This window comes from Artemia franciscana, chromosome 10 (genome assembly GCF_032884065.1).
Source record: "Artemia franciscana chromosome 10, ASM3288406v1, whole genome shotgun sequence".
NCBI lineage: Eukaryota > Metazoa > Arthropoda > Branchiopoda > Anostraca > Artemiidae > Artemia > Artemia franciscana.
In genome coordinates this window covers 13,367,226-13,377,146 of record NC_088872.1, presented here as the reverse complement: position 1 = coordinate 13,377,146, position 9,921 = coordinate 13,367,226, and positions in this window count along the sequence as shown.

Sequence of the window (9,921 nt, the reverse complement as noted above, 5' to 3'; positions counted from 1 at the left end):
TATATATATATATATATATATATATATATATATATATATATATATATATATATATATATATATATATATATATATATATATATATATATATATATATATATATATATATATATACATTTTCTTATTATTAATATATAGCCTATGTGTATACGGATTTTTTCTTAAATACGGCTATATAATGTTTTCTGGAAGTTCGGTTATTGCCATTTTTTGGTGTTAAAAACAAACGTCGGGAAAATTCTTTCCCCTCCCCCTCACTTCTTAACATTTTTTTTAAAATCGTCTGCTGACTGAAACTAGAGACCGTACTGAACTTGATTCAGTCATCACTAGTTATTCTAAAAGACTAAGAAAACATTTCTATCTAGATGGACAATATCAAGAGTAGTATGCTTGTTTTATTAATTATTTAAATCATTTGATTAACACTTATTTAGGTAATGCGTCCTTTTATCAAATTCTTACGTATTTCAATTTAGCTATGCAAACTAGATATCGAAATGCTTTTTTTAGAAGAATAAAAATTGGTCAATTATTTTTCTCAGAATTTTGAACATTCTTACAATTTCCAACTGAAACAAATTACTGTGCATTTATTCTGAAGAATTTGTGGTAGAAGGCGGGTATGTATTGAAGAGCAACTACCCCGCACCAATTCTTCAATCACACAAAATAGAATCTGGATACTATAGTACAGAGTAACAAGCGAATTGGGCAGATTGTATTATTTATTTTTGCCTAGGCACTTTGTATGAAAGGAGTTGTCGCAAAAACTTCGGAGAGGCTTAATTCGATTGGAAATTGAAAGTTCTAGTGCTTTTCATTTAAAAATAAAAAACTACGGAACTTTTCCCCCAAAGACATCCAACCACAAATTTGAGATCCTACCGCCACCACTACTACAACTGCAAGTGCTAAGGCGGCTGCTGCTAAGGGTCAAGGTATAAAGGTGAAAATTTCAGGAAATATTGAACTAAATCAAACACTATGAACATACCTGTTGTCGAAAGGGTGCATTAGCAATGTTTTTAAAACGGCATATCGTATTAAATTGAAACTTCCAGGGTACGATTGGGGGATGTTCAACATACCAAAAGGTAGCATGTGCATACTAGTACTGCTTCTATTACTGCTAGAACTAGTAATACTACTGCTGCAACTTCTATGGCTAAGGGTATAAATATATAGTAAAATTCTCAGGGAATATTGAGGAGAAAGTTGAACTAAATCATAACACACTCTGCATAAAGGTTGTCAGAAGGGTATTTCCCAGGAATGCCTCAAGTCAAGGGTATCAATTTAAAACTTTCGGGGGATGACCAATTGACAAAAAGGTAATATGACACGTAACTGCTCCCACTACTACTACTTTTATTGTTACTACTAATAAGGCTAAGGGTATTACGATAAATCTTTCAGGCGATATTTAGGGGGATGTTCAACAAAATTAAAATGCAACGCACTACATGCAATTCAGATTGCCATAAGCAAGGTTAACCCCAGGGGGAGGGGGTGATAACGGGGACACACCCCCCGCCCGAAATTCTGAAAATTTGTCCTAAAGGGCTGACATCCTTATAGATCTTGACTAATACGAAAGGATAACGCACTCCGCAAGTCTTATAGTAACGAGGATAAAAAAAAAATGAATTGCTCATTTGTTTTTGAAATGAAATTTAAAATGAAACCGTCATAAAACTAACCAAATTCATTATGGGTTTTAATCCAGTTGATAAAGAGTAATGTATACGTAAAAGCGGGTAGGTAATGTGTGACGATCTCAACACGAGAATTTTTGTTTCATGAAAGTGCAGTTGGGAACAATGCCAGACTGCCGCCAAGTAAGCCGTATGCTGTTATAACCACGTGCTGTTACAATCCTAAGATTGTTGAATTTCACATAAATCACGCATGTGCTTTTTTATTGTTCCTATAGAAGTCTAAGTCTCTGTTAATTAGTCGTTCATTATGTCAAAACAAAATCAGCAATTATAGATTTTTTCGGTAAGAAACAGTTATCAGACTTTATTTGGTTGAAATGGGACTCAATTTAAAATGCTCACGGGGACAAGGTTATGCGACCTTCATCTATGAGTGGCCAAGGTTTTGCTGCTATACTTTGTGAAAGTTTTCTCCATGCTGCTATGTTCACTGTACAAGTCACTCCTTAAACCTAGCCCTTGTGCAACGTGCCTGTTATTAGAAATTGTCTAGGAACTTAGAAAGAAGTCATTAATTTCTTTAGAATTGCACCTAACCGCTCTGCAATTTTAAACAAATTGTTTAAAGAAGTAATCTTATCACAGGGACAGAATGAACAGGATTGCGAAAATTTTGTGAGACTAGATGGGTGGAGCACTTAAAAGCAATTTAAGGCTGTAAGGCTATGAGGGAAATTCAAGAACATGCTGATTCAGGTTCTAAATTTTTAAGCAAAGCTTCTTTGATTCATTGTTCATGCTATTGTTCAAAACTTGTGCTATTGTTCATGCTTCATGCAATATCTAAATTGTCAGTTACTATATGCCGTGGTATGTTCTTTGCTAGGTTTCAGCTACCTCTAAAACCATAATACCTTCTATATAATAATTGTATAGATTTCGAATTGAGGTTATCTTTTGTATAACAATTCTTGTAATTTCTTGAATTTTGAAAACCGCTCTGCAGTTTTAAACAAATTGTTTAAGAAAGTAATCTGTATTACAATGATGTATTTTTCACACCCACAGGAATCATTCCTACTATTGCAGTACGTGATGAATCGCAGTTCGTTGAATCTCAAAAATAGTTACCTCCCTAAAAACCCTCTGGATTCCTAGTCATCTCGGAATATTTGACCATGAGATGGCACTGAAAGCGCTAATTATGCAAGAGAAACAATTAGAATTTTATCATTACCGTAGAGTGACTTGAACTCACATCCTCCGAATTTGAAAGAAAGCATCAAAACCAATATTCTGCAGCAACTATTAATATATATTGTATTATTGAAGATGTGATTAACATGGAGTGATAAAGAAAATGAAAAAGAACTGAAATCTGTTGTCCTTATTTCTGTAGATAGTCTTTGAAGTTTCCTCAATTTCAAATTAAAATATGCAAAATTAATTTTGCTGAAAATCTTACAATTATTACAGTTATTACTACAGTTATTATTACAGTTATTACAGTTATTACTACAGTTATTATTACAGTTATTACAGAGTTTTCAATAACATAATTATTTGTAACAATTTCCTCAATTTCGCAGTTCATTGAATCTCAAAAATAGTTACAGCCCTAGAAATCCTCTGGATTCCTTGTCATCTCGGAATATTCGACCATTAGATAGCACTGAAAGGGCTTTTATAACTATCAATATATATTGTATTATTGTATTATTGAAGATGTGGTTAATAAGGGGTGATAAAGAAAATGAAAAAGAACTTAAACCTGTAGTCCTTATCTCTGCAGATAGTCTTTGACGTTTCCTCAATTTCAGATTAAAATATGCAAAGTTAATTTTGCTGAAAATCTTACAATTATTACAGAGTTTTCAGTAACACAGTTATTTGTAACAATTTCCTCAATTTTGCAGTTCATTGAATCTCAAAAGAAGTTACAGCCCTAAAAATCCTCTGGATTCCTAGTCATTTGACCATTGGTCATTTGACCATGAGATGGCACTTAAAGGGTTAATTATGCATATTTGTTATTACTTCACTTGTCCGCTTTTTCCTGGCGCAAAACTTTAAGTTGGGGGGTTGGTGTAATGGTATTCATAATTGCTCTCATTCTAATTATATTTTTTTGGAAAAAAGATTCCTATTAGAAACCTAAGCAATACCTGGAGATTTTTTGTCCAGGGAGGGGGAAGGGGTACCGAACACCAGGAAACCTAATTGCATCAATTAGTTTATTATGTCATTACCGCAGAGTGACTTGAACTCACATCCTTCGAATTCGAAAGAGAGCATCAAAGCCAATCTGCTGCGGTAACTATTATTATATATTGTATTATTGAAGATGCGTCAGAGCCCGGACAAGCCACAACATCAGCATAACAAAACTTAAAATCGGCAGAACAAACGAAAATATTATCAATTAGGGTTGCACTCTTTCCAATAATACTTGTTGGTACACTCACAAGCGGGTATAGATCATTCGAAATCATAAAACTTAAAAAATCAACATTATGATTAGACAAATCAAGTAGGTTAAAATTATAATTACCAATACCAATATGACTAGCTCCAGACAGTACCCTTGAAATCAGCTGAATCATACCTCCCACAAAGTCCTCCAACTGAGTACTAGGTGACTTATGCACCATACTAATTATATTTTTTCCGTCGTCAAATTCAATTTCAATTGAAAAATCTTCAACCTTACCTTAAATCCATATACTAAGATCATCCCCTTTCATTATAATTCAACCCATTCTTTACAAGGAATCCAACACCACCATGACCCATCACCACTCGTTTCTAAACACGAAGATAATAGCCTGGAAATGAATACAATGAAAGAGACTGGTTTGAACAAATATGTTTCACACAATCCTATAATGGCAAAAGAGGAAGAAAATTGTTCAATTAGTTTCAAAATATCCAGGTAGCCTGTAGTTACATGGACATCCCAAGAACATGGCCGCATGCCCTTTTTATTTGTATCATGACTATACGGCAACCGAATATAATCTCTCTACCTCATAGGCTTTAGCTCAACAATCGGTTTATCCTCATGGCCGGTAATAGCTCTTGATAAATAATCCTGAAGACTGAATCGGTGTTGATCAGGCATTATCATTTTTTACATAAAAGAACAAGAAAAAGCACTTGAAAAAAAAGAAAAAACACAAATATTAAAAAGAAAACTCTATAAAAGATCATAAATTGACTAGATAAGCCTGATTGGAGCAGTCTCAGTTTCGCGCACAAAAATATGGCCTTGATCAGATCACCCACTGCGATTTCCAAACTTATCTCTTGAAGCCTTCAGAAGATCGTGCTTATGTTTCGTAAGGTTCTCAGCCACAAATAAGCCTGAGCCACTAAGCTGCTTCTTCGCTTTAAATCAAAGCTGGACGAGAAATGGGGCAACTTTATCTGGTCTTTGAACATTATCTGATCCAACATTAAATCGCTGAACACGTCTGAATCCTTAATATTACTTAGACCCATATTGACAAACTTTATGTGCTTCGCAGGTCCCCCACACTCTACAAACGAATCTGCCTCACATCATTAAACAAAAGGGAATAACTTCTCCCTTCCTGTTCAATGTCGTCTAGTTTGAGCTCAAGTTGACTTACGTGATTTTGTAAAAAAATCAATCATATACATTTAGGTTTTTAGATGTTTTTCAATCAGTTCAAATTTAGGCTGAATCAATTTTAGTTCAAATCATTTCCAATAAGCTCCAAATTATTGCACAGAGTCATCTTGAGTTTCACTCGTTTGCGAAGCCGTATGCACATAACGTATTTTGATTTAGTTAATCTAAAAATTCTCTAAATGGTTCATTTCAATGTTTTTCTTCTTCTCGGACAGTAATTATTAAACATGCCCATCTTTCGCAATCGCAAATGCTATATGTAAACACGGGCGAACTCCATAACCCACAGCCCTTGCCGCGAGAGCTGACATTCCAAAAGACATAGTTGCTGGATCTTTCAACTATGCTGAACAAAAGGGCCATGTCAAAGTTCGGATTGAATGTATTTGGAGAATTGATAGCTGCGGAAGGAAGAAAAATTATCCTTCGATCATTTTGACTTAAAAAGAAAACAAGGACTTTCAATTCTCAATCAAATGCCCTCTTTTCGAAGATTATATGACAATCCTTCTACACAAAGTACCTTGGTCAGTAAAAGCGAATAAATAACACATTGTGCCCACATTGCTCTTTATTTAGGTGGTGCTTTTGTGCTGCATATTATTGATCTTCTCCCTTGTTATTTTCCAAAAGTTCCAAATTAACATACTTAATCATTCCTGAGTTACGCCCTTTTGACAACGTGTATGCACATAACGGTTTTAATTTTTTTCATCACTTCCCTCAAAATTCTGTGAAAGGCTCATCTGAATGCCATTTTTCTTTTTAGAAACTAAAGGTCAAACATACCCAGGTCTCTCAATAGCATATACTATCAAACAGTTCGTGGTTACGAACTGTAGTAAGGAGCGACCCGGCTCAATAGTAACCAAAACTCTAAAAAATTGAGTTTTGATACCAATAGCTAGATCAAAAGAATTGCATTTTAATGCTGATTTTAATATGTAAGTTTCATGAAGTTTAGTCTTACCCATCAAAAGTTACGAGCCTGAGAAAATTTGTCACATTTTAGAAAACAGGGGAAAGCAACCCCTAAAAGTCATAGAATCTTAACGAAAATCACACCATCAGATTCAGCGTATCAGAGAACCCTATTGTAGAAGTTTCAAGCTCCTATTTGCAAAAATGTGGAATTTTTAATTTTTTGCCAGAAGGCAGATCACGGATGCGTGTTTATTTGTTTGTTTGTTTGTTTGTTTTTTTCCCATGGGGTGATCGTATCGATCCAGTAGTCCTAGAATCTTGCAAGAGGGCTCATTATAACGGAAATGAAAAGTTCTAGTGCCCTTTTTAAGTGACTGAAAAAATCGGAGGGGACCATGGGAGAGCATCCCATGCTAATTATTTTCCCAAAGTCACCGGAACAAAATTCTGAGATAGCCATTTTATTCAGCGTAGTTGAAAAACCTTATAACTATGTCTTTGGGATGAATTACTCCCCCACAGTCCCGTGGGAGGGGCTACAAGTTACAAGCTTTGACCAGTGCTTACATGTAGTAATGGTTATTTGGAAGTGTAAAGACGTTTTCAGGGGGATTTTTTTCGTTGGGCGGGGGGTTGAGAAGAGGGGGATATACTAGGGGAGCTTTCCTTGGAGGAATTTATCATGAGGGAAGAACATTTCCATGAAGGGAGCACAGGATTTTCTAGCATTATTAAAAAAAAAAAATGAAAAAATAAATATGAAAAAGTCTTTTTCAACTGAAAGTAAAGAGCAGAATTAAAACTTAAAACAAACAGAAAATATTACGCATATGATGGGCTCATCTGCTCCTAATACTTCACTCTTTATGCTAAATTATTTTTAGTAATTTCAACTATTTATTCTACGGCTTTTGTGATTCAGGAGTCATTTTTAAGAAATTAGGACAAAATATAAGCTTTAATGTAAAGAGCGAGGTACTTACGAGGGGGTGAACCCCCTCATAAACGTAATATAAACATGAGAATACAGAAGTTATTTACGTAAGCTAATTTATAAGTTACCTATATTTTTTACTAATAAAAACATTCGTAAAAAATTAAAAGTTCTAGTTGCCTTTCTAAGTAACCAAAAAACCGGAGGGCAACTAGGCCTCCTCCTCCACTCCTTTTTTCTCAAAATCATTTGATCAAAAATGTGAGAAAGCCATTGAGCAAAAAAAAAAAATTTCGTTTTAATTATTCATTTGCAGAGAGCCAAAATCAAAACATGCATTGATTCAAAAACGTTCAGAAATTAAATAAAAAAACCAAGTTTTTTTTTAACGGAAAGTAAGGAGCGATATTGAAACATAAAACGAACAGAAATTACTTCGTATGTGAAAGGGGTTGCTTCCTCATCGACGCCCCGCTCTCTACTAAGTTTTTTACTGTTTTAAAAAGTAGAGTTAAGAGAAAGAGTCAAACTTTAAGGTAAAGAGCGGGGCGTTGATGAGGAAGCAACCCCTTTCACATACGAAGTAATTTCTGTTCGTTTTAAGTTTTAATGTCGTTCCTTACTTTCCGTTAAAAAAACTTGTTTTTTTTTATTTAATATATAAGTAAAGGATGGGTTTCATAACTTACAGTCAATTCCCTTCGAGATGTGGGGCCGAAGGTAGACGGGATTGGCATCCAATGTATCCCCAAAGACATAATTACTGGACCTTCTAACTATGTTTAACACAATAGGTATCTCAAAATTTGATTTTTGTTTTGGGGGAAATGATGAGTGTGGGAGAAGAGGCTGATGTACGTCCAAACAATTTTCACTCTTAAAAGGGGCACTTGAAATTTCAATTTTTAATCGAATGAGCTACTTTCGAACTTTCTACGACCGCTACTTCTATACATAACACTAGCAGTAGCATTGCTGTATTAGTAGTATTAGCAACAGTAATGGCGATTTGAAATTCCTCTCGTGAAGCCCTTGAAGTTTCAGTTCGATACTGTGAGCCGTTCTAAAGATATTTCTGATACACTCTTTTGACAGTTTGTATGCACATAGTATATTTTATTTATCTCAATCTGTCCCTCAACATTCCCTCAATTTTTTGAAAACTTACAGCACTGGCCTCAAGGGCTGCACAGAGAAGGTTGAAATTCCACAACGCTTAGGTACTGGACTTTCAAGCTATATGGAACAAAATGGCTATCTCAAAATTTGATTTCATGTGTTTGGGGCGTTGATAGCCTTGGAAGGTGGCTGTATACCCTCCAATCACTTTTTACTTTTAAAAAGGGCACTACAATTTTTAATTTTTCAATCGAAATGAGCTTCTTTTGAACTTTCTACGACAACTCCTTCCGCTCGACGTACTTTGGTCAGAAAGAAACAATAATACATTGTGCCCACTTCACTCTTTACTTAAACAGCACTATTGCAGTAACTTGATCGATTTCATCCTGTCTTCTACTTATAAAATTTATATTTGTTTGGGGATCATTACACTATATGTTAATGTTTAAGTTATTTGAAATTTTGACCTGTTGTTTTGAATATAATAAAAATTCAGAAACTTTCGAATCAACATTACCAGAGCATATGTTTGACTTTCTGCACCATAGTATGCTTTTTGACCAAACGAAACACTTCTGTGGAACTTTTCCGAGAAATAATAGAAATTAAAAACAAAATTATATATAGGACTCTTAGTATTAATATGTCAAACAATTCATGGTATTGAACTGTAAGTAAGGAGCAGAGTGACTCAATATTAACAGAAATTTGATACCAATAAACATATCAAAAGAATTTCCCTCTTATGCTGATTCCAAATATTTAAGTTTCATATAGTTTAGTGCTACCAATCAAAGGCTAAGAGCCTGAGAAAATTTGTCTCATTTTCAAAAAAAGGAGGAAATATTCTTTAAAAGTCAAAGAATCTTAATGCGGGACGAACTCTCAAGAAATGTTCCTGTACATCCCATGTTAAACATTTGGAGTTTGCCTTACGTTCCTGAAAATCCTCAATGAAAATTACACCATTAGATTCAGCATATCAGAGAACTCTACTGTAGAGGTTTAATACTATATACAAAAAGTGGAATTTAGAATTTTTTGCTACAAGAAAGATCACGGGGTGTATGTGTTTTTTTTTTCTCCAAAGAGTGATGGTATCGACCCAGTGGTGCTGAAACATCAGTAGAGGGCTCATCCGAACGGATATTAGAACTTCTAGTGCTCTTTTTAAGTGACCAAAAAGACTGAAGGTCAACTAGGCCCCCTCCCAAGTCCGTTTTCCCCAAAATCGTCCGATTAATTTTTTTTCAGTATAGTTGAAAGACCTAATAACTATGATTTTTGAGATAATAAGACCCCCCATAGCCACCAAAGAAAGTCTTTAAGTTATAAAATTTGCCCATTGTTTACGTATAGTATTTGTTATTATGAATTATGTATACATTTTTCGGGTGGGTGGCAAATTTTTCGCTTGAGGGATTTTTCACGGAGATAATTTCTTATGGGGGAGACGTTTAATGAAGGTGAACCTTACAGGAGAAATTTTTCACTGGAGGAATTTGCCATATTACCCATACGTAATTCCTTTTTTATGTCTGGCTTTCTCTTTGTCGACTCGAAATTATGCCTGGAGAAGTTAAGGGTAATTGTCCAGGGTAAATTTTCACCGGGATTGAATTATC